The sequence below is a fragment of the Rhinopithecus roxellana genome, chromosome 4 (genome assembly GCF_007565055.1).
Source record: "Rhinopithecus roxellana isolate Shanxi Qingling chromosome 4, ASM756505v1, whole genome shotgun sequence".
Classification (NCBI taxonomy): domain Eukaryota; kingdom Metazoa; phylum Chordata; class Mammalia; order Primates; family Cercopithecidae; genus Rhinopithecus; species Rhinopithecus roxellana.
In genome coordinates, this window is record NC_044552.1 from 70,497,606 (window position 1) to 70,523,549 (window position 25,944).

At 44.6% G+C, this 25,944-nt stretch overlaps 1 protein-coding gene and 1 pseudogene across 4 annotated transcripts in view; one reads left to right on the forward strand and one right to left on the reverse strand.

Annotated features, from left to right (window-relative positions):
* Nucleotides 1-3,145: 3,145 nt before the first annotated feature.
* Nucleotides 3,146-25,738, reverse strand: LOC104676671 (annotated as a pseudogene). Its single transcript, XR_004056984.1, has 5 exons — nt 25,629-25,738; nt 10,761-11,685; nt 9,403-10,439; nt 4,472-4,711; nt 3,146-3,298 (listed from the first exon to the last, which is right to left on the reverse strand). The product of XR_004056984.1 is annotated as a signal recognition particle subunit SRP72-like (transcript).
* TULP4 (TUB like protein 4) overlaps nt 3,765-25,944 on the forward strand; it is a 287,789-nt gene continuing 265,609 nt past the window's right edge. Inside the window, exon 1 of one of the 3 annotated variants that reach the window (XM_030928937.1) lies at nt 3,765-3,878. The gene's annotated coding sequence lies outside the window, so the exon portion shown is untranslated. Of the gene's footprint in view, nt 3,879-3,934; nt 4,026-25,944 lie in introns of those variants that run through there. The other 2 variants (XM_030928940.1, XM_030928938.1) reach the window with 2 other exon arrangements.

Consider the following 25,944-nt stretch of genomic DNA (forward strand, 5'->3'; position numbering starts at 1 on the left):
AGTTTCACTCTTTTTGCCCAGGCTGGAGTGCAATGGCACAATCTCAGCTCACCGCAACCTCCACCTCCTGGGTTCAAGTCATTTTTCTACCTCAGCCTCCTGAGTTGCTGGGATTACAGGCATGCGCCACCATGCCCAGCTAATTTTTTGTATTTTTAGTAGAGACAGGGTTTCTCCATGTTGGTCAGGCCGGTCTCGCACTCCCGACCTCAGGTGATCCGCCCACCTTGGCCTCCCAAACTGCTGGGATTACAGGCGTGAGCCACCGCACCTGGCTTATTATTATTATTGAGACAGAGTCTCGCTGTGTTGCCCAGGGTGGAGTGCAGTGGCATGATCTCGGCTCACTGCAACCTCTGCCTCCTGGATTCAAGTGATTCTCCTGCCTCAGCCTCACAAGTAGCTGGGATTACAGGTGTGTGCCACCATGCTTGGCTAATTTTTGTATTTTTAGCAGCGATGGGGTTTTGTCATGTTGGTCAGGCTGGTCTTGAATTCATGATCACAGGTGACCCACCTGCCTTGCCCTCCCAAAGTACTGGGAATACAGGCATGAGCCATTTTGCTTAGCCCAAGTATTATTTTTTGATTGAGCACCTTTTGTGTGCCAGGCATATAATTTACATGTTTTATTTGACTATTTCAACAGCCCTGTGAGGTAGACATTGGTTTTTGAATGTATGGCTAAAGACACAGCGTTTGGAATATTGTTCTTGTTTGTCACTTGTTAGTAAGTGGTAGAACCAGGACTTCAGCGAAGATACTTGCTCCAAAGACATTTGCAAAACCACTGACACTGTGCAAAATGACACAGGCAGAAAACAAACTTGAGGGACTTCTCAGTTTTGCTGAGAGGTGGGTGTATTTGTACCCAAGAAGTGCTGGATAAAAGAGAGTTTATACCTGTGGGCCTTATGGAAAACTGTGGTATTAGTAGAAGAGTAGTTTCAAGGTTAGTATTTTTTTTTTTCATTTTGCAGAAGAAAGAACACCTGTATTATTCATTCTTGATGGTATTTGCTATATCATTTTTATACTGTTATGTAGATTGTATTTATTGAGCCAAGAAAGTTCATCTTTAATCTCTTTGCTCTTTAGTCTGACAGCAAGGGTCACATTTTCCATAATTTGCTCCAGGCCAGGGAAATGAATGCTGATCCCTGATCTGTGTGTGTGTGTGTGTGTGTGTGAGAGAGAGAGAGCGAGAGAGCACGTGCGAGAGAGAAAGGGTTTAAAAAATGTTATGTATAGGCTGGGCACAGTGGCTTGTACCTGTAATCCCAGCACTTTGGGAGGCGGGGGGGGGGGGGATCACCTGAGGTCAGGAGTTCGAGACCAGCCTGACCAACATGGAGAAACCCCGTCTCTACTAAAAATACAAAATTAGCCGGGCATGGTGGCACATGCATGTAATGCCAGCTACTAGGGAGGCTGCAGCAGGAGAATCGCTTGAACCTGGGAGGCGGAGGTTGTGGTGAGCTGAGATCGCACCATTGCACTCCAGCCTGGGCAACAAGAGTGAAACTCCATCTCAAAAAAAAAAAAAAAAAAAGTTATATATATATTTTGGCCAGGCGTGGTGACTCACGCCTGTAAACCCAGCACTTTGGAGAGGCCAAGGTGGGCAGATAACCTGAGGTCAGGCGTTGGAGACCAGCCTGGCCAACATGGTGAAACCTCGTCTCTATTAAAAATACAAAATTAGATGGGCACGGTGGCAGCGCCTGTAATCCCAGCTACTCAGGAGTCTGAGGCAGGAGAATTGCTTGAACCTGGGAGGCAGAGGTTGTAGTGAGCTGAAATCACACCACTGCACCCCAGCCTGGGCGACAGAGCGAGACTCCGTCTCAAAAAAAAAAAAAAAAAAAGTTATGCACATATTTTAAAGTAACTCTGTCTAGAAATTTTAAATTTTGAAGGGCCATATTCTTCCTTTATCTCTCCACAGTATTTAACACAATATTGAGCACTAAACTGAAGTGCAATACTAATTACATTGAATGAAGATTATCTTTTAAGGTACTTTAAGATGTAAATGTAGTTTTATTAAAGTTTTCAAAATTAAGTTTCGGAGTGCTTATAAAATAGCATCAAATAATGCTGATCTTAATACTTTTATTAAATGCATTATACATATATAATATATATATAATCTTTTTGAGACAAGGTCTCACTCTGTCACCCAGGCTGGAGTGCAGTGGTGCAATCTCGGCTCCCTGCAACCTCTGCTTCCCGGGGTTCGAAGGATTCTCGTGCCTTAGCCTCCGGGAGTAGCTGGGACCACAGTTAAGTGCACTATATTTATGCGCATTCAAACATGAGGCAACTATTCTTGTTTTAGTTACTTTTACATTAAAATTTAATTTTCTTTTGTTAGAGCCGTGTTTCGCTATGCTCAGGCTGGAGTCCACAGGCATGATTATAGCTCACTGCAGCCCCCAGCTCCTGGTCTCTAGGGATCCACCCGCCTCAGCCTCTGGAGTAACTGGGACTACACGCCACGCTTGGCTTACCTTTTTTAAAATAAAAAAAAGTCTAGGTAGCATTTGTCAAAATCTATAAAATTAGGCCAAGTGTGGTGGCTTATGCCTGTAATCCCAACACTTTGAAAGGCAGAGGCAGGAGGATCACGTGGAGCCAAGAGTCCGAAATGAGCCAGGGCAACAAAGCGAGACTCCTACACTTAAAAAAAAAAAAAGTCACACATGAGCTGGGCACGGTGACGGGTACCTGTAGTCACTAGCTACTCGGGAGGCTGAGGCGAGGCATGGAATTTCAGAATTTAACAAACTCGGTCCAACATTTTTTTTTTTTTTTGACAATATTCACAGAATCAGGAATTCTTAAGTCTGAAACGGATTCGAAAACTTTTGCAGACAGGCAAACTAGAAAACAATGCTGAGCCCTTGCGGAAGAGTGGCTGCTATTCCTAACCATATGGGGCCTCTAATGCTGCAAATCAAGGAAAAAAGAATGCTGCTTTTTTTGTTGTTGTTGTTTTGTTAACTACACGTGTGAAGAGGCACACAATCAGCTATGCTATTTCTTTGCACAAGCTGGAAAAAGGAGAGTATGATGAAGTTTCGTTGTTAACAGGACATCCATTTAACAGGAGGGGGAAGGCTGTGAATTGTTCTTCTCTAAGTTAAAATGACGCTATCCGGTCCTTTCTCCATAGACAACTGAATAAGAGATCCTCTGTCTGGGATGTCACCATCGCGGCCACTCCGGTGACCGTTTTCCCGGGGAGCTGCGCGGGTCGGTGGTGCCAGCGCCTCTGTGCTCCCGGCGGCTTTCCCTGTAAAACATAATGGGACTGGGACGTCCACTTCCGGCTCAAACGAAGTTCAGACGGCTCGCAAGCGGCGCGGTGCCCGGGTGCTGAGGCCGTCCCAAGCCAGGAGACTGGAGGCCTAGGCCCGGCACTGTGGGCATCGTGGGCACCGTGGCGCGGTGCGGGACGGGGGCGGAGGTCTCCCGGGGTGGCGGCGCCTGGGGTGCGAGCAGGTGGCTCGGGCAGGCGGCGGCTCCGGTGGCGGGCGGCGCGGCGGCCCGCGGCGGGGCGTGGAGGACGCGAGCCCTGAGCCGGGGAAGGAGGGCGGCCGGGGGGCGCCAACGGCCGCCGGCCGGGGCCGGGGCTGTAGCGCCGGCCGGGGAGGCGCCGCTCGCCGCGCCGGGTCACGTGGCGCGATCACGTGGCGCGCAGCCGGGCCGGCGGCGGCGGCGGTGGCGGTGGAGGGAGGCGGAGACTCGGCCGAGACGCTGGGGGAGGCGGCGGCGGCGGCGGCGGCGGCGGCGGCGGCGGCGGACGACGCGGGGCTGCCGGAGGCGGAGAGGCGCGGAGGAGCCGCTGGGGCTGCCGCCACGGCCGCCCGGAGGTGAGCGGGCGCGGGGCCGCTGTCGCCGCCGCGGCGGGCTGGGCGCCGCGCAGTCCCGCGGGAGGGGGCGCCGGCCCGAGCGCCATCCCTGCCCCGCCGGGCGTGTGTCCCCCTGCGGCGGGCCCCGGGGTCGGCGCGACGGGCTTGGTGAGCGCGGCGGGCGGGGGTCGGGGCGGCGGCTGCGGGAGTCTCGGGAGGGGGCGGCGCGAGGGGGCGTCTGACCCGGGCCCGGCGGCCGTGGCCGCTGCTTGGCTGTGGGAGCCTTTTGTCTCCGCGTGTGAGAAAATGGGGCGAAAGCTGAGCGCGGGGCGGGCGTGCGTGTGGGGTGGTGCGTGTGGTGTGTGTGTGAGATCGGGAGGCGTTTGGCTTGGAGCCATTTTTTTTTTCTTAATTGTGGAGGCAGAAAATCCCTGAAAACGGTTTCCCCAGGGAGACTGGGCTGCGCTCCTCCTCTTCCTCCCCGGCGTCGGGCCCGAGCGGCTTCCCCGGCCGCGCTGCCACCTCCCCTGCCGGGCCGGTCTCCCCAGCCCGCCCGCCCCACCTTTCGCGAAGCCCCCGGGCAAGCCGGGTGTCTGCAGAGCGGGCCCGGTCACCTGTCGTGGCAGCTGCATGGAAATCCCGGCGCTTCTGCTGTCTGGAGTCTGTGCTGTTTCCTCTGGCAAAACACGGAGATTCTGCTCCCAGCACCAACCCTTCCTCTTTGCCATGCGCTCCACAACACAGAGCAGGACGCCGATTCCAAAGTTTGACCCGCTTGGGATAATTAGCTGGAAGGTGTCTCCTTCTTCCTGTGGCGACACCGCTTCAGGGGTGGGAAGGTGAGGGTGGCCTGGCTTTGTGGAAGGAAGTGAGGGTGACACGGCCCTCTCCGGGGTTGATGTCCGTTAGGGACCTATTCCTTCTACCTGCTGAACTGCCCTTGTCATCAGAAAGTCTCTTAAGACTTTCCCGTCGGGGATAATCAACTCTCCTCGCCAGGAACTGTCTTCTGGATCTCTTTGGGGTCTCCCCCACCCCCCTTTTGTTTTACAGTAGTTCAGCACCTTAAGGATATCCATTAAGTCATTGCGATAGGCAGGTTTATGAAAAAGCGCAGAGGAAGTTATTTCGAAGGTTTTGAAGAACATAAAAACCCGTTGTAGGGGTGGGTGTGAGTCCCTTCCTTTATGCCTCTTACTCCGTGTCTGGGGTCTCCATTTCTCAGTTGAAGTTCTTGCAGACAAACCCGCTGGGAATGGTGCCGTGGTCCTGGAAAGTTCTCCCCGGGCTGCGCAGCGCCAGATTGCTGGGGTGTGAGATTGTGATGGATGACAAGTGATAGGGCACCTTGCACATAGCCAGGCTGCAATCCAGAGAGGCCATGGGCACACTCATCTCACGTTGTGCAGTGATAGCCACGTTCTGAATGGGAGAGTCACAAGTGTCCTGTCTTCTAGTGAAGTCCTTGTTAGATAACTGGCATGGAAGTGCTGATATGAATAAGTTGTGAATAGCTAAATTTGATGTTTAGTTCCTCAGTTGAAAGAATAGTACTTAATTTGTATGAAAGTTGTTAGACGATGTGAATTTCCTTTAAGAATTTTAAGAGCTGTATATTAGGGCTGTGGAAGTAGCAGGTTTATTTATTTTTGGTTTTGTTTTTTACATTATGTGGGGAGGTGTTGGCTTCCAAAGTTAAAGTCTGTAGTGCTGAATTAGAGGGAGGAGTATGGGGAAAAATTTTTTCAACACAATGGAACTTTCATACATGGAAGATGATTAGGAAGTCATGATTGCTTCCTGTGGTTGGGAAATACGAACTTTATGCATTTACTATTGTTTATTTTAAAATAATGTCCTCTTCATTTAGAAAGTTTGTGTGTATAAATCATATTTAAATCATATTTACCTTTCAGCCTTGCATATGGAGTTCTAAGAATGCTCGTTTGGTTATTCACAGTTTTTTACCTACCAAAACTCTGAATAGAAAAAGATTTTTAACCCATAAAGCAATGTGTGGTACCTGAAGCCTGTTTTAAATGGAATCATCCAACATTGACGCTGAGATGGCAAGTAATGAAAGGAGGGTCAGGCCAAATTTCAGCCCTCTCACTGGATAGTTTATAGGACAGTGGGAAGCCCAGGTTTTCTTTTTGATTTTGCTATAGATTCCAGTATCTTAATTCAGGAAGGTTTGTGGAGGGGCTACCATGTGCATGGCTAAGCTAGGTGGGAATGTTTCTTCATCTCTTCTACTCATTTACAGCATCAACAAACAATTCCTGGAGAAAGTGAAGATAGAGTGGCTCAACTATGAATGTGATTTGTAAAACGCATTTAAACATTGAGTACAACCTCTTAAGAAATGCTGTGATTTAGTTACTGCATGGGTTTCTGTTTAGGATTCTGTGAAGCATTTCAATATTACCAAAAGCCTTACAGAAATTGTACATTTGTCTGTAGTTGAGACTGCATGGAATATGTAATTAAAATGTTAATTTTTAAAAATTTGGCTGAGATAGTGTTAATTTAGTTTCTAAATCCTAACATACTGATTTTTTTGTGGTAAAATGTGCATACCATAAAATTTATCATCCTGGCTGGGTGGGGTGGCTCATGCCTATAATCCCAGTACTTTGGGAGGCTGAGGCAGGTGGATCCCTTTAGGCCAGGAGTTCAAGACCAGCCTGACCAACATGGTGAAACCCTGTCTGTACTAAAAATACAAAAATTAACTAGTCATTGTGGCACACACCTGTAATCCCAGCCACCTGAGAGGCAGAGGTGAAAGAATTGCTTGAACCTGGGAGGCTGAGGTTGCTCTAAGGTTGCAGTGAGCAGAGGTTGCACCACTGCACTCCAGCCTGGGTGACACAGCGAAACTCTGTCTCAAAGGAAAAAAAAAAAACAAATTTTAAGTTATGGTTCAGTGGCATTAAGTACATTCACGTTGTCATGCAGCCATCACTTCTGTCCAGAACTTTGTTCAGATTCCCAAACTGAAACTCCAGACCTGTTAAACCCAAACTACTTGTTTTCCCCTCTCTGCATCCCTTGGAACCCACCCCTCTATTTTCTATCTCTACGAATTTGACTAGGTAACTCATATAAGTGGAATCACACAGTAATTGCCCTTTCATGACTGGCTTATTTCACTTAGCGTGATGTCCTCAGGGTTCATCCATGTTATAGCATGTGTCAGCATTTGCATCCTTTTGTTCTTGCTGTTGTTTATAGAGACAAGGTCTCACTATGTTGCCCAGGCTGGTCTTGAACTCTTGGGCTCAAGCAGTCCTCCCAGCTAGGCCTCCCGAAGTGCCCGGTTTACAGGCATGAGCCACCACGCCCAGCCGAATTCCCATCCTTCTGAAAACTGAATAATATTCTGTTGTATGTATATACCACATTTTGTTGATAAATGTTCTAGATTTTTGTATACTAAGTGTTAGTAACTGTGGTACTTCATGATGATCAGGAACCTTGTATTTGACCTTAGTGAAAAGACCATGAGGCAATGATCAGGAACTCTGACTAGAAGTTATAGAACACTTGTTTTATTAAAACAAATTTAATTAAATGAGTTAAAGCAAATTAGTTATTATTTAATGCATAGCAACTCTTTAAAATAAGGACCCATGGGGAATAAAACCAATAAGTGTGTTAAATCCTTGGTGGGTCCTATCACTTCCCTTCTATATGGATGATGACATTTATAGCACATCTTTCTGAAATTGTGGCTGATGCAGATGTTGTGGTTTTTAATTCCAGCTACAGTGGTGGTATATTTCGCTGAATGGAAAGATATATTCATTTATAGGACTCCTTTAAAATTCAGTAAATCTTAAAGGGAAATATAGGTAAATGTTAATAGAATTCCAGTATGGAAAAAGTCTTTCTAAGCTTAACACCAAATGGAAACCTATAAAGTAAAAGATTTGACAGCAGTTTTTACAGCGTATGTTATTTTCAGTGTCTGTATAGTGAAGAATGGCATGAGCAAAAAGACAAATGACAAACTGGAAAAATATGTGCAACATATATTAAGCATCTCAATTTATATAGAGCCATAAAAATCAATGAGAAAAAGATGAACAGTTCATTAGAAAAATGGGCTAAGGACATGAACAGATCTTTTTTTCTTTACATTTCAACTTTTTTTTTTTTTTTTTTTTGAGACGGAGTCTCGCTCTGTCGCCCAGGCTGGGGTGCAGTGGCCAGATCTCAGCTCACTGCAAGCTCTGCCTCCCGGGTTTACGCCGTTCTCCTGCCTCAGCCTCCCGTATAGCTGGGACTACAGGCGCCTGCCACCTCGCCCTGCTAGTTTTTTGTATTTTTTAGTAGAGACGGGGTTTCACCGTGTTAGCCAGGATGGTCTCGATCTCCTGACCTCGTGATCTGCCCGTCTCGGCCTCCCAACATTTCAACTTTTTATCATGAAATCTGTTTTTTCTTGTGGCCATTCAGTTTAGTTAAGTGAAGAACATCAGTGTATTAAGAAGGTCCCTCTTTATCACATGATATTTCTTAGCAGATATTTTGGAATGCTCAGAAGATTCCACTTTCAGTCACCTAAGGCCTCCTAAGACATAATTTAAAGTGGGACTTGAACAGAAGTGTCTTCAGACTCTAACTGAAATAGTAGGAGTAGTTTCTGTTTAAATCCTGGAAAACCTTAGATAAGGTTTGTGAAACTGAAAAAAGATCAAATCAGCACACACAGATAAAGGATACAACAGATAACAAGATGGGTAAATGCCCAATTGTTCTCTTTTTTTTTTTTTTTTGAGATAGGGTCTTGCCCCATCGCCCAGGCTGGAGTGCAATGGCCCCATCTTGGCTCACTGCAAGCTCCGCCTCCCAGGTTCAAGTGATTCTCCTGCCTCAGCCACCTGAGTAGCTGGGACTACAGGTACATGCCACCACACCCAGCTAATTTTTGTATGTTTAGTAGAGACAGGGTTTCACTGTGTTGGCCAGATTGGTCTTGAACTCCTGACCTCGTGATCCATCTACCTCGGCCTCCCAAAGTGCTGGCGTTGATTACAGGCGTGAGCCACCACACCTGGGCGTATTTTCAGTCCTCATAATCTGTTCAAAGCTATGAGGCAACCGGTAGACCGTATCTCACTAGGCAGACTTTGAGGAAGATGTTTCCCATTTAAAACACAAGAAATTATTTATGGAAATATGGAGATGAAGAGGGAGAAGTTCTGTGCTTCTTGCTGTGTTTACCTTTATTATATTCCTTTTTTTTTTTTTTTTTTGAGACGGAGTCTCGCTCCTGTCGCCCAGGCTGTAGTGCAGTGGCCAGGTCTCAGCTCACTACAAGCTCCGCCTCCCGGGTACATGCCATTCTCCTGCCTCAGTCTCCCGAGTAGCTGGGACTACAGGTGCCCGCCACCACACCCCGCTAATTTTTTGTATTTTTAGTGGAGACGGGGTTTCACTGTGTTAGCCAGGATGGTCTCGATCTCCTGACCTCGTGATCCACCTGCCTCGGCCTCCCAAAGTGCTGGGATTACAGGCATGAGCCACCGCGCCCAACCTGCTGTTTCTTTTTTGTTGCTGGAGCCCCTGCAGGTTTCTGGTGTCTTGGGGGTATGATGTTACTTGTAGAGGCAGATAGTGTTGCTGTACTGCCAGGTCCTGGGGAGGTGGGTGGGCTGCTCACAGTTTTACTGGCATCCAGTTCAGATGAAGCTCCTGCAGTTGCTCCCTGGGTCCCTTTTCCAATCTGATCCTTCTTTTTACCTTTCCTTCTTCCCCAGATAGAAAGAACATTCTCGCATTGGCAGCCATCTTTCTGGATCTGGGGTAACTTTTGGGTCATAATTCTTAGGCAATTTTCCCTTCTTTTTCTTTTTCAAATCTCCCTTTCCTTGTTCCTTTGGTTGACTATCTCTAGTAACTTTTCCACCCTTCCAAATGTACGTAGCACCAGGAGAATTTTCAAGAGCCTCAACATCTACTTTTAGAGACATACTATCTGATGATGGCAAGTGTTTACTAAGAGCTTTGCCTTTCTCTGGATCTACAAGTGAGTAAGCAGAAATAAGCTGTGCCAGGGTGTGAATATCTTTTGGATTTTGTTTCCATAGCTGTTCTAGGTCACTAATTGCCTCCTCCTCCTGCCCATATTTGAGCTTGAAGTTTGCAGCTTCTCTTATCAAGGACAAATGAGCAGGAGATTTGGGCTGATGGTTTTGATACCACCGGATAGCTTGTGTGAAGACATCAGTGGTACTATTAATATCTTCTTTGTGGCTATACATGGTCGCTAATGCAGACACCATGCCTGGTTTCTGCTTTAACTCCTCTATGCTTCTCAATATTAGACATGCTAAGAAATATTCTCCTGAGAAATTTTCAACTGTGCCATGGTCAGCTTAATTTCAACTGCATTTTCTTGATGCTGATCTGAAAATTCCTGAAGCAACTCTATTGCTTTTGTGGGCTGCTTTTCACACAGAGCTGGGCGGCTTGGATTAACACAGGTTAGAGATGCTCGGGACTGTGGGACTGTAAATAGGCGGATATTTTGAGACATTGTTTGGCCTGGTTTGTGTACATAGCAAGTAATGCCTTGTTAAATTCTTTTCTTTTCTTTTCTTTTTTTTTTGGAGGCGGTGTCTCGCTCTGTTACCCAAGCTGGAGTGCAGTGGTGTGACCTCGGCTCATTGCAACCTTTATCTCCCTGGTTCAAGCGATTCTTCTGCCTCAGCCTCCCGAGTAGCCGGGACTACAGGCATGCGCCACCATGCCCAGCTAATTTTTGTATTTTTAGTAGAGACGGGGTTTCGCCATATTGGCCAGGCTGGTCTCGAACTCCTGACCTTGTGATCCACCTGCCTCTGCCTCCCAAAGTGCTGGGGTTACAGGCATGAGCCACTGCACCCAGCCAGCTTTGTTAAATTCTATAGCTTGTAGTTGTTTCTTGGAAAACTTAAACTCTACTCTTTCCGCGTTGGTTAATTTCACTTTCTTCTTGGAGTCAAAGACATTTTGGTCCTTGTTAATGGTAATGATGTTATTTGCAATTACAGTTAGTCACCCCACGTCGGTTGGTTTTAGTTTTATTATTTGATTGTAAAGTTGCAAAGCCTCCTCTGTTCGACCCTGAAGCTGCAGGATATAGGCCATCTGACCATGAATGATGGCCAGTCCTGCCTGTGGGTCTTCCTCAGTCCCATCAGTGTCTTCTGATAATGAATGGTGGCAAAGACCTTCAGCTTTTTGTAGGATTTTCATGGCCTGGTTCAGCTGGCCGTGGATCAGTGCGCATGCAGTGTTGTAGCACAGCTCGTGTGTGCCTTCTTGGAAGCCCAGGCTCTCTGGAGCCACTTTTTCCTAATTGCTTTGAGCTGCAGCAAATGCTGAAGGGTTTGTTTTCCTCTCCTCATCATAATCATCGTGGGAGTTTCAGACGAGATCTATTTATGCTGCTAAATATTCATCATAGCATTCCAAACGGTATAACACTTGTCCATAAAGCTCCTTCAGTTTGTCTGTCTGCTGGTTGGCACTTTCTGTTGTCTTCAAGGCATTCTCAATTCACCTGTACTTGCAATACACCTTTTCAAAGGAGAGAAAGTTATTGGCTAACAGTTTGGTGCAAGTATTGATGACATTCAGGGCTTCCCTGAAACTTCCAGTCTGGATAAGGCATACCACTTTACAGTGCATGCCAGTTACATCATCTTTGTTGATCTGCAGTATCTTATTGACAGTCTTGAGAGCGCTCGTGAAGTTGCCGTTCTGGCCTTACCGGTTCGCTTCACTCCAAAGTGCAGGCACTGAAACTTCACCCCACTGCTCACTGTCACCCAGGCTGGAGTGCAGTGGCACGATCTCGGCTCACTGAAACCTCCACCTCTCGGGTTCAAGCAATTCTCTTTGCCTCAGCTTCCCAAGTAGCTGGGATTACAGGTGCCCGCCACAACACACGGCTAATTTTTTTGCTGTTTTTAGTAGAGACAAATTTAGAGATAATTTTGTCTGTAAATATTTTAGTATATGTCTCTAAAAGGAGAAGACCTCTTAAAATACTTACAATACTATCATCTTACCTTAAAAATTTTTTTTCTTAGGCCGGGCGCGGTGGCTCAAGCCTGTAATCCCAGCACTTTGGGAGGCCGAGGCGGGTGGATCACGAGGTCAGGAGATCGAGACCCTCCTGGCTAACACGGTGAAACCCCGTCTCTACTAAAAATACAAAAAACTAGCCGGGCGCGGTGGCGGGCGCCTGTAGTCCCAGCTACTCGGAGGCTGAGGCGGGAGAATGGCGGGAACCCAGGAGGCGGAGCTTGCAGTGAGCCGAGATCGCGCCACTGCACTCCAGCCTGGGCGACACAGCGAGACTCCGCTCTCAAAAAAAAAAAAAAAAAAAAAAAATTTTTTTCTTAGTATCATCAAATATCCAATCAATACTCCTTGACTGCAGTATATATTTGTGTGTGTGTGGGGGGGGGGGCGTGTACGTGTCTGTGTGTTTACATCATGTCATATATATTTATATATGTATGATTGTTTGAATTAAGATCCAAATAAGGTCCATACATTGCAATTGGATGGTTTAAAATCTCTTTTAACCTATAGGTTCTCTATCTTTTTTTATTCTTTGCAAGTTTTTATTGAAGAAATTGAATTTTACTCTTTGCGTTCTTGTAATGTAAAATACGTTCTTTTATTTCTTTTTTTTTTTTTTTTTTTGAGACTGGCGTCTCGCTGTGTCGCCCAGGCTGGAGTGCAATGGCCAGATCTCAGCTCACTACAAGCTCCGCCTCCTGGGTTTACGCCATTCTCTTGCCTCAGCCTCCCGAGTAGCTGGGACTACAGGTGCCCGCCACCTCGCCCGGCTAGTTTTTTGTATTTTTTACTAGAGACGGGGTTTCATCGTGTTAGCCAGGATGGTCTCGATCTCCTGACCTCGTGATTCGCCCGTCTCGGCCTCCCAAAGTGCTGGGATTACAGGCTTGAGCCACCGCGCCCGGCCATGCTCTTTTATTTCTTATGTTTTCAATACATTGGTAGTTCATTGTAGAGCCTTAATCAAAAGAATCCAATTTTATTTTTTTGTGAGGGCAGGATTATTTTCATCAGGAAGTCTGATTTCTTTCTTTTTGTGAATTAGCAACCATTCTTGAATGTTAACTTGGTCCATGAGTTCAGGAGGGATTACAATATGGTTGCATCCTATCATTTAGTTATTAGCTGAAATATGTATTTGTGTGTGTGTGTGTGTAGAAATTCTCCTTTGTCAATTATTTGGTTACCATGAGGTATAGAGTGTATAGAAAGGGTGTGAAAAGTGTCTGATTATTTCCCTTGATTTACCGGTTTTGAAAGTTATGATTTGGCCCCCTAGCATCCTCTGGTGGTGGTGGATGAGGGTTTTTAATTTTTTTGCATAACATTATGAACGCCTATTTTAGCATATGTGGTGTGTTTCAGTCCATTGCAGTTACTCTCCTTTTGATGCTCAAATTGCCCCCTCTTTGGGCAGTGGAGGCTTATTTAGGTTGGCCCGAGTCCTCCTGACGTACCTCTAGTAATCTCAGAACTTCCTTGCTTTATGGTATGATGAGATGTTTCAGGTTCATCCTGTATACTTTCTGTTTCAGACATGGAATCAGAGCAGACCACTTTTAAAAGAAAAAAAAAATATAAACAAAACGTTCAGTTTTACTAGTCATTAAATAAATACAATTCAGAGCAAAAGTAGATACCATTTGTTATGGACTGAGTATTTGAGCCCTGCCACCCCCCTTCATATGTTGAAGCCCTAAGTCCCAGTGTGATGGTATTTGGAAGTGGGGTCTGTAGGAGGTAATTAAGGTTAGATGAAGTCATGAGTGTGGGGGCCCTCATATGGGATTAGTGTCCTTAGAAGAAGAGACATCAGAATGTTTGCTTTTTCTCTCCCCATGTGAGCACACAGCAGGATGGCAGCTGCCTATAAGCCATGAGAAAAAGCCTCAGAATGAAACCTACCTTGCTGGTACCTTGATCTTAGACTTTTAGCCTCCAGAACTTCAAGAAATAGATTTCTGTTGTGGCTGGGCATGGTGACTCATGCCTGTAGTCCTAGCACTTCGGGAGGCTGAAGTGAGAGGATCCCTTGAGCACAGGAGTTTCAGACCAGCCTGGGCAACATAGTGAGACTTTGTCTCTATTTGTTTATTTTTTATTTAAATAATAATAATAAAAAAACCCGTAAAATAAACATAAAATAAATTTCTGTTGTTTAAGCCACTCAGTCTATGGCTTTATGGCAGCCTGAGCAGACTAAGACAGTATTTTTTAATGATTATGTTGGCAATATAATTTAGGCAGAATTTTTTTATTTTTTTGGAGACAGGGTCTCACTTTGTCACCCAGGCTGGAGTGCAGTAGTGCAGTCATGCTTACTGCAGCATGACCTCTCAGGTTCAAGCAATCCTCCTCCTTTAGCCTCCTGAGTAACTGGGACTATAGGCATATATCACCACACCTGGTCAATTAAATTTGTTTTTTCTTTTTGTAGAGATGAAGTCTCACTATGTTGCTCAGGCTGGTCTTGAACTCCTGGGCTCAAGGGATCCTCCTGCCTTGGCCTCCTGAAGTGTTGGGGTTATAGGTGTGAGCTACCGCACCCGGCCTAGACCCAGTTTAGACCTTTATGGATTTGAAGTGATTTGGTAAAGTTGAATATACGGTATCACGTTATGATGACTTCTGCTGTTCCTTCTCTTGGTAATCTTATTATTTGGGCATCTCCTGTTGTGGAATGCGAATGATAAGGATGATGGTAATTCTCGGTGCTGGTGCAGATGAAGGGAGGTATGTCCTCTCAGCCTAATAAACATTGATGCACTCATTCCAGATAGCTGCTGTTATGTATCACAATGCAAAGTGTGCATAGCCTTCTACCCAGGAAGTCCACATTTAGTAGGAATTTATCCTGAAGAAATAATAGGAAATGTTAGAACAGATATGTGTGCATAGTAAAGAACAGCAAATAACCTTAGATAAGGAATGATTTTTTTTTTTTTTTTTTTTTGAGACGGAGTCTTGCTCTGTCGCCCGGGTTGGAGTGCAGTGGCCAGATCTCAGCTCACTGCAAGCTCCACCTCCTGGGTTCACGCCATTCTCCTGCCTCAGCCTCCCCGAGTAGCTGGGACTACAGGCACCCGCCACCTTGCCCAGCTAGTTTTTTGTATTTTTTTTTTTAGTAGAGACGGGGTTTCACCGTGTTAGCCAGGATGGTCTCGATCTCCTGACCTTGTGATTCGCCCGTCTCGGCCTCCCAAAGTGCCGGGATTACAGGCTTGAGCCACCACGCCCGGCCAGGAATGATTTAAATAGATTATATTATCTTCCTTGCATGCAGCCGTTGAAAGTGATGACATGCATTTATAGTAACCAATCTGGAAAGATACCCATAATATATTATTGAGTGAAAAAGATGGGTTCCTTAAACATAGGCACAGCAGTTAGAAACATATAGGCACAGAAGATGCTGAACAACTAGGCTTTGAAGGCTGAACTCAGAGGAGCTTCAGAAACCACCTGATAGATGTTTATTTAGGTCACCATGGTCTCAAAGACCGCACCAACTGCTTTAATTCTCCTGTCATAAGATTCAAATTTCCTGGACTGAGCATATGATTGACCTTGGGTAATTTGCCTACCCCTTAGGGGTGTGTGTGTGTGTGTGTGTGTGTGTGTATTGCTCTCAATTGACATTTCCATAAAGACCATATAGAATGTGGACAGACTCATAAGGAGAGTTGAGGTTATTTTAACCAAAGAAAGGGGAAGACTTGCCAGGAAGACAAGGAGATAGATGCTCACTACCTATTTAGCTAAAATTAAATACATTCTGGGTGGCTCTTGCCTGTAATCCCAGCACTTTGGGAGGCCAAGGCGGGTGGATCACAAGGTCAGGAGATCGAGATCATCCTGGCTAACACAGTGAAACCCCGTCTCTACTAAAAATACAAAAAATTAGCCGGGCATGGTGGCAGGTGTCTGTAGTCCCAGCTACTCGAGAGGCTGAGGCAGGAGAATGGAGTGAACCCAGGAGGCAGAGTTGGCAGTGAGCCGAGATCACACCACTGCATTCCAGCATAGGCGACAGAGTGAGACTCCGTCTCAAAAAAAAAAAATTAAATACATTCTTTGCTTAGAAACATTAATCACCACATCTCCATAAAATTACTGCAAACTCTGATAAATTTGTGCTTTCTTTTCCCTTTAGCCATCTCTTTAACATGTTAGGATCTATACCAGTGAGCCAGCTCTATTTGGTTTCTTGCTTTCATAGAAAATAATTGGTGAAAATTAGAATTTTGAATTCATGGATTTAAGAAATTACGCCCTTTTTCCTTTTAAATATGGCTAACTTAGAATCAGATATTTTTTCTAATGTAAGTAGAAATAACAGTCTCTATACTTATGTGGTGTCAAGGATACTCACACGTGAGAGGAAGAGTATTTTAAGAATAGAATTGAGATGTAGTGTTATGGAAAGCTCCAACAGTAATGATGTGCTAGGTTATAGAGTGTAGGAAATTATTCTGTAGGTATGCAGAGGTGCTGTGCAGAAAATATAGATTTATTTGAACATCTTTCTCACTGTTAATTTTAATCAGAAACACAATTAGAGTCAAAATGGATTTGAGAGAGCTTTGCAAAAGATACACACTATAATGTAAGATACTGATTTCTCACTTTTTAAAAATTAAAGGCTCAATTTAGACTGTAATGGATGGGAAAGGATTACCATTATTTCTAATGTTTCTTCCTTTTGTAGTTTTAACATGTATCCCAGTTTGTAATGGGCATGTTAGATCCCCTGGGATAAAGTGCCTGTAGTGTCTAATCTATTAATGTCTGGTTAAGTCCAAGAAGTTGATCCTTTACGTCAATCATGGTTTATGAAAGATTTTTATGAAAGATTTAAAAATATTTTTATGAAAGAAAGCTATGAAGTCTTATAGCTTTCATTTGTATGTTTCAACTATTGATCCAGCTGGTTACTAGTTGGAACACTACATTCTGAAGACTCATTTGTATCTGCTTTCCAAAACTGTTGCTCAGCAAGTTTGAATTCTACTTAAATGTTATAGACTGTTGTCACTGGGTTCAGAATTTTTTCATCCTACTGGATGTTTCTTTTATTAGTTTCTTGTCAAAGACAAAAGGAAGATTAGTTTAAACTTCTTGAGTCAGTTATACCTCTGATTTGTGTGTGTGAATAATTTTCAGTCCCAGTTAGGGAAGCAAGAGTTTTGTGTAGAAAACTCTTAGAGGACCATGTTATTCTCCCCTGCAACTGTGCCTTTCCACTATCTTTGGCTATTAAGAGTGTGTTTACCTCCACAGGGAAATGCACATCATTGTTAGCAACAGCTATGGCAAAATGGTAGTGTCAGAGATCCTCAGACAACACACTGAGCTGTTAGTGCTGGGGCAGTTTTAATATTCATGAACAGTTGATCAGCAGTGATGTCACTAGAGGCTGAGAAAATATACAGGATTATCTTTACACGTAATCAGTTTCTTAAGCTTCAGATGACCCTCTTAGCCCAAAACCAGAGGCACAAATTCAGCTCCAGTGGTTAGAATATCAAGACCTACATCATAAGAAATTAGGCTTATGCTCTGCCCACAAAACCCATCAGCCAAAGCTGACATTTTCAGCAGAGTTACTGTTTAGAGTTGTTAAATAATCAGAAAATTTAACTGTATGTTAACAGTCAGATTAGAGAATGCAATTTAAAATGTGATGCCTGGCCGTGCATGGTGGCTCATGCCTGTAATCCCAGCATTTTGGGAGACTGAGTTGGGAGGATCATTTGAATCCAGGAGTTGGAGACCAGCCTGGACAACAGAGCCAGGCCTGGTCTTTACAGATGATGAAAAAATTAGCCAGGCATGGTGGTGCACCTGTGTCCCTGCTACTCGGAGGCCTGAGGTGGGATGATCACGTGAGTCTGGGGAGGTCGAGGCTGCAGTGACCCATGATTGCACCACTGCACTTCAGCCTAGGTGACAGAGCGAGACCCAGTCTCCAAAATAAATAAATAAATAAATAAATAAATAAATAAATAAATAAACAGCGATGCTTGGATTTAATGTATCTGAGAGAAAGAGGTTTAAAGAGGTTGGGTTGCTCAGGTGTGGTGGCTCACATGTGTAATTCCAGCATGTTGGGAGGCTTAGGTGGAAGGATTGCGGGAACCCAGGAGTTGGAGACCAGCTTGGGCAACATAGCTAGACCTACTTCATCTCCACAAATAATTAAAAAATTAGCCAGGTGTGGTGGCATGTGCCTGTGGTCCCAGCTAGGTGGGAGGATCACTTGAGCCCAGGGAGGTCAAGGCTAGGGTGACAGAGTGAGACCCTGTCTCAAAAAAGAGGTTGGCTCGTAGGAGAAACCTGTAAGATGAATGCGGTTGACACTGAGGTCACCTTTTCCAGGCCTTACAAGTAATTTGAGCCTTTTCCATTTTTATTCTTGTCATATTTTCCCATGAAATGAGAAACTCAGTCTTATGTTTCATATGTAAAAACTCCTTTTTTGAGTTAATTTTCTGTTGCCTGAATAATGAAATAAATAATCTAATATTTGAAATGCTTGGGGTTAATACATAATAACTCTTAATAAAAGACAGAAAGCTCACATTTTGCTTATCTTATTCCATTAGTAATTTTTTTTTTTTTTTTTTTTTTTTTTGAGACGGAGTCTCGCTCTGTCGCCCGGGCTGGAGTGCAGTGGCCGGATCTCAGCTCACTGCAAGCTCCGCCTCCCGGGTTTACGCCATTCTCCTGCCTCAGCCTCCCGAGTAGCTGGGACTACAGGCGCCCGCCACCTCACCCGGCTAGTTTTTTGTATTTTTTAGTAGAGACGGGGTTTCACCATGTTAGCCAGGATGGTCTCGATCTTCTGACCTCGTGATCCGCCCGTCTCGGCCTCCCAAAGCGCTGGGATTACAGGCTTGAGCCACCGCGCCCGGCCAGTAATTATTTTAATACTGGGACAGAAGTGAGAATGAAAGTGGCACACATTGTGTTTTGTCTTTTTACCCAGCTTTGCCTGTGAGGGACTCGGGAATAAATTAGGTAGTGTAGGATTGGGATGCTGCCCAGAATCTATCTGTTGTAGCTTACTCTAATGCATCAGTTCCCAGCATTTTTGGATTTATGACATTCTATTTGTGTTTAATTTTGCATCTGCCTCCTCACAACTTCAATGGCTGTGACAGCCAGGTCTGTGTTATCAGTGGAGAGCAAAGTGCTGATAGGAACTCCACAAATTATCTCTCTCATTCAGTTTTGTCTTAATTACATCAACCTTTAATTTTAATGATCACTTTCAGACTTTTTCTGGACCATTAACAACTTGCTCAATTACATTGCTATATGGAATATGTTTATTTAAAGTTTTTGACCAATTAAAATGCCCTGAAAAATTTTGTGATATGGTATAAAAAGTAGTCAGTGGGCCGGGTGGCTCACGCCTGTAATCCCAGCACTTTGGGAGGCTGAGGTGGGCGGATCATGAAGTCAGGAGATCGAGACCATCCTGGCTAACATGGTGAAACCCTGTCTCTACTAAAAATACAAAAAAAAAAAAAAAAAAAAAAAAAAAAATAGCCGGACGTGGTGGCGGGCGCTTGTAGTCCCAGCTTCTCGGGAGGCTGAGGCAGGAGAATGGTGTGAACCCAGGAGGCGGAGCTTGCAGTGAGTGGAGATCGCACCACTGCACTCCAGCCTGGGCGACAGAGTGAGACTCCGTCTCAAAAAAAAAAAAAGGTAGTCAATGATAGTGAGTGAGAATTGTATTTTACGTGCATTTTTGTAATATTAAGTATCATTTGGTCCCTCTTAGGCTAAAACTGCTTCTTTTTTTGAGATGGAGTCTTGCTTCATCACCCAGGCTGGAGAACAGTGGCACAGTCATAGCTCACTGCACCTCGATTTCCCTGGCTCAAGTGATCCTTCCACCTCGGCCTCCCAAAGTGCTGGGATTAAATACATGAGCCACCATTCCTGGTCATAATGCGTTTCTTTTCTTTTTTCTTTTTTCTTTTTTTTGAGACAGAGTCTCACTCTGTCACCAGGCTGGAGTGCAGTGGCACGATCTCAGCTCACTGCAACCTCTGCCCCCGGAGTTCAAGTGATTCTGTCTCAGCCTCCCAAGTAGCTGGGACTACAGGCGCCTGCCACCACACCCAGCTAATTTTTGTACTTTTAGTAGAGACTGGGTTTCACTATGTTGGCCAGGATCGCCTTGATCTCTTGACCTCATGATCTGCCCGCTTTGGCCTCCCAAAGTGCTGGGGTTGATTATAGGAGTGAGCCACCATACCTAGCCCCAAAATGCTTTTCTTTTTTTTTTTTTTTTTCTGAGACGGAGTCTCGCTCTGTCGCCCAGGCTGGAGTGCAGTGGCCGGATCTCAGCTCACTGCAAGCTCCACCTCCCAGGTTCGCCCCATTCTCCTGCCTCAGCCTCCAGAGTAGCTGGGACTACAGGCGCCCGCCACCTCGCCCGGCTAATTTTTTGTATTTTTAGTAGAGACGGGGTTTCACCGTGTTAGCCAGGATGGTCTCGATCTCCTGACCTCGTGATCCGCCCGTCTCGGCCTCCCAAAGTGCCGGGATTACAGGCTTGAGCCACCGCGCCTGGCCCCAAAATGCTTTTCTTTACAGAGATACATAGAAGCAATAATGTTTATGAGATGCTTTGAAATCAGCTTTCTGTAAATTTATTGTAAAATAAAGAAGTCTCAAGATTGACCATGTGATTCAGAAATGGTAGGAGTATTGTTCTTAATTCTGAGAGCCTTGGGATACCACATTTTTTCTTCCCTTTCTTAGTGTTTCACAAATACCTTGGCTGACTGATGGTCATATAAATGGAATCTCCTTTGCTGTCCTTCACCCATGTTTAGAAAGAAAAATGGCATGTGATTTTACTAATAGGGAATTGATCTGTTACTCTGATGCATACAAGACAGCCAAAACTTGGGAGATAAGGCAAGCACTATCAGGTAAATGATACCAATGATCTGTGGAGGTCAGTTTAAGCCAATGACTTCACACTTCTAATTTTCATCAGTTATTCATTGTTTATTACCAAACCTTTCACTAGATTGTTAATGACTAGCAGAATTGGTTTCGCTCCTTTGGTGTTGAGTGGTAAAGTGGACCCCCAGATGAGATGTTCCAAGGAGGCAGACAGGGGAGGCTGGGCTCATTCACAAATTAGATCACAACAGAGCCCCAAGAAGTTAAGATCTGGTTAATTCCTTTCTCTTCATTTTGTGTCTACCTGGCCTTAAGTACTGTCTGTTACCACATAATATTATTTTGAGAAGCACACTATTAATATTTTAAAGCATGGGTTTATCTAATGTTGTTGGAAGATTGTTAATCAGCTGGGATGCATACCTTCCGCTACTGAATTTTTAGTTCGATGGTTTAATACGGTCATACTCTTCTGTGTGAAAAATATTTTGTTTCTTGGCTTCTGTATTCATGTGTGGAACTTCATTGTTATGAGAGATTTATAACCTTCTGCCTCTTAATTCTTAATATAACATAACTAATATTTTTAATATGATTCTAACTTAGACTTAATATATACTATTTTTTATATATAGGGATATTTGAAAGAAGTACACTCTCTTCTAATTCTCTGATCTCCTTATACATTTAAAAACACACAGAAGTGGCAATACAAAAATTCCTGAGACAGATTGGCTCTAATGTAAACTGCTAACTGAGTTATAGGTAACTGTATTTTATTTTAAAAGATACTTTTTCTTTGGATATGTGAGTCTTTCTAAAAGTCCAGGTAAATGGGGCTCCAGGTGGGAAATGACTGCTCACCTGCATTGAAGCTTTTCCACTTCCCTCTTCTGGTGCTGATTGACTGGTGCTGAAATTTGAGTCCAGTTTTGACAGTGCGGAGTCTTTGCACTCCTTAGCCTTTTCTCAGGACCCCCACTTCTGGTTTGACCAGATCACTATCGTAGGTACCAAGTAGCTAAGCTCGACATACTGAGCTCAAAGAGGAAAGGTTTTACATTCTAGAAGATTTTGGTTAGGAATGGTCAGATTAAACAGAGGTTAGCTGCATTGAAGCCCCACTTTCTCTAGCAGAACTCCCAGGCTGCAGAGAACCCAAAGAGTTGGATGGTTGGGATGAAACATGTAGTTGAAGGAGATTTTGAATGTGAGTTTGGACGGTTTTGAAATGTGTGAAGCAGTTGTAGCAGATAGAGCATGTAGGCCTGTAGCCTTTCGTTTTTTTAAGTTTATGGAGTTTACTGTTACTGTTTTCACCTCTTATGTGTATACATATTTTTCATGGTTGGTTGCCTTGTAATTCTGTGTTCACGACATATTTTGACGTGTACAAGTTTATTCTATGTAGTCAAACCTGTCGATCTTTTTTCCATTGTTTCTACTTTGATGATTTGCTTAGAAAGTCTGTTTCCCATGGAATTTTTTTCTCTTTTTTTTTTCTTGAGCAGATGTTGGGTATTTTTAATTTTTTTTATAAGGTTTTATTTATTTATGTTTTTAGATGGAGTCTTGCTCTGTCACCCAGGCTGGAGTACAGTGGCATGATCTCAGCTCACTGCAGCCTTCGCCTCCTGGGTTCAAGTGATTCTCCTGCCTCCGCCTCCTGAGTAACTGGGGCTGCAGGCATGCACCACCACACCCAGCTAATTTTTGTATTTTTAGTAGAGATGTGGTTTTGTCATGTTGGTCAGGCTGGTCTTGAACTCCTGACCTTAGGTGATCTGCCTGCCTCGGCCCCCCAAATGCTGGGATTATAGGTGTGAGCCACTGCATCTGGCCATAAGCTTTTTATTTTGAAATAATTTTGAATTTATAGAAAAGGTAAAAAGATAGTACAGAGTTCTCATATAGCCTTGTCTCAGCTTCCTCTAATATTAGCATCTAATCTTTTTTTCTTTTTTTTTTTTTAAGATGGAGTCTTGATCTGTTGCCCGGCTAAGTGCAGTGGCGCAGTCTCAGCTCGCTGCAACCTCTGCCTCTCGGGTTCAAGTGATTCTCCTGTCTCAGCCTCCCAAGTAGCTGGGACTACAGGTGTGCACCACCACACTCAGCTAATTTTTGTATTTTCAGTAGAGATGAGGTTTCACCATGTTGGCCAGGATGGTCTCGATCTCTTGACCTTGTGATCTGCCCACCTTGGCCTCCCAAAGTCCTGGGATTACAGGTGTGAACCACTGCGCCTGGCCAGCATCTTGCATAACTAGAGCATTTGTCAAAACTAAGAAATTAACATTGGTACGTTATTATTAATTGAACACCAGACTTCTTTCAGATTTTGCCAGTTTTTTCTTTTTTTTCCCTTATTTTAATGAAAGCAAGTTTATTAAGGAAGTAAAGAAACAAAAGAATGGTCACTCCCTAGGCAGAGCAGCCTGGTTTTTTCACTAATGTACTTTTTCCAGGGTACCACATTGGATTTAGATGGGGTGGGTTTTTCTATCCACGTTTGTATAGAACTTTACAGCTTTACAATTCAGTGTCCTTTCACACACATACGGTAATTTAGATGGAAAATAATCTTGGGCATTGTCTCATTAGATGCATCTGCTCCATGAAGCTTACGTGTTGGCAGGGGTGCTGCTCTGTATGTGTGAGGCCACAAGAAACTTGGGCATAGAAATCCCATTCAAATTGTTAGTCCCTGCTTCTATTTTCCATTATTTGTTCATCTTAATTCCCTATGATGTGTTGCTCTCACTCTGCTGTCTTGTTCTTCTTTTGCCTGGACCTGAGTGGAAAATTAGGATATGTTGTTGCTGATTTTTAAGTCTAGGAGAGAAAGTCACCCTCATTGTGAGGAATAACATATTCCTATACGTCACCCTCCAGGATCTAGGTGCGAGGCATGACCAGTTTTCCAACTTTATTGCCTAGACAAGACATGTTGCCTGGATAAACACGTGTCTTACTCTTCAGATAGGTTTGAAAATCTATGTGGCCTGCTCTCCTGTCTCTGCCTTGCTGTAAGTGGAGACAGATGGAACTAAGAGATGGAGAGGGCAGGCAGGGAATTAGGCAGGGCAGGCTGCACGTTGGGTGGCTTCATGTCAGGTGCGCTGCCTGGTCAAAATATCATTGGTAGGGAGGCCTTAGATGCCTCTGGATTTATTATCTTGTGGCTTCTCAGCTTACACCTGTTAATGTTAGTTGACCTGAGTTTTCTCATGGGTGACCAGTAGTAGCTTCTATTTGTGCATTCAAATAATCTCCCCTCTTTCTAACTAAAACACTTTTTTTGATTTTCTTAACATTTTCTGACCTATAAAACACCACCGCCCTGCCTTTCCATATAGAAGATAGAATCTGCGGGGCACGGTGGCTCATGCCTTTAATCCCAGCACTTTGGGAGGCCAAGGTGGGTGGATCACCTGAGATCAGGAGTTCGAGACCAGGCTGGCCAACATGACGAAACCCTGTCTCTACTAAAAATAGAAAAATTACTAGCTGGGCATGGTGGCGGGCATCTGTAATCGCAGCTACTCGGGAGACTGAGGCAGGGAGAATTGCTTGAACCCAGGAGGCGGAGGTTGCAGTGAGCTGAGATCGCCCCACTGTACTCCAGCCTGGGTGACAGAGCAAGATTCCGTCTCAAAAAAAAAAAAAAAGAAAACAGTGAGAATCTGATTATTATGCATGCCTATGGAGGAGGGGTCAAGGAAAGAGTGGAGAAGGGAATCCTGGTTTTGGCCTCCAACCAAGTCATTAGTAAATCGATGGAGACAGAGTCTTGCTCTGTGGCCCAGGCTGGAGTGCAATGGCATGATCTTGGCCCACTGCAACTTCCGCCTTCTGGGTTTAAATGATTCTCATGACTCAGCCTCCCGAATAGCTGGGATTACAGGAATATGCCACCATGTCCTGCTAATTTTTGTATTTTTAGTAGAGATGGGGTTTTGCCATGTTGGCCAGGCTGGTCTCGAACTCCTGACTTCAAGTGATCTACTGGCCTTGGCCTCCCAAAGTGCTGGGATTACAAGCGAGAGCCACCACGCCCAGCCCCCCAGAAACACCATTTTTAAGGTAGATATCCATTAGTAGATTACACATACTTCAGTTTGGCCAGATAAGAGTGTTGGCCTTTTCTCCAAGGAGTTTTTCTCAATGGTTTGTGACTTTTTCCATTGTAAGTAATAATCATTGCTTACTTATGTTTAACACCTAGTTTACAAAGTATTTTTCCACATATGCCATTTCATTTGGTCTTCACAGCAACCTTGCACAATATGTCAGCACATATTTTCATAATTTGTGAGAAAACTAAGGCTGAGATTTGCCTGTAGTCATAAGATGTTAAGCAGAAGTCTTGAGACTTGAGTCTGCATCTCCTGATTAAAAACTCTGTGTCCTGGCCAGGTGCCATGGCTCACGCTTGTAATCCCAGCACTTTGGGAGGCTGAGGTGGGTAGATCACCTGAGGCAGGGAGTTCCAGACCAGCCTGGCCAACATGGTGAAACCCTGTCTCTACTAAAAATACAAAAATTAGCTGGGCATGGTGGCGGGCACCTGTAGTATCAGCTACTCAGGAGGCTGAGTCAGGAGTATCGCTTGAACCCAGGAGGCAGAAGTTGCAGTGAGCCGAGGTTGCAACACTTCACTCCAGCCTGGGTGATAGAGTGAGACTCTGTCTCAGAAACAAAACAAAACAAAAACAACAAAAAAACTCTGTGTCCCTTCTCTTACTCACTCACTCCCACCTGTGGCCTCCTGTCTGCATTGGTCCTGTCATGTTTATGGATCCCCCTGCAGGTGATGCTGGTGGGGGCTTTCTCTTGGCAGTTGTAGACACTGTTGGGGACCAGAGCATGTACCCCAAATTGATAACCGGCAGACCCTGTCGAGTGCACGTCTAATGTTCTTTCTTCCCTTCTTTCTAAGTAGAATTGGAATTTTGTTTAGAGAGCCTCTTGTTCTCTGTGTGACTCTGGGGAAGGTGATCTTATCCCTAGCACTGGGGTAAATCCTGACTGGTTTCACCTAGTCACATGGGTCCCATTCTCCATAGGTAATGAC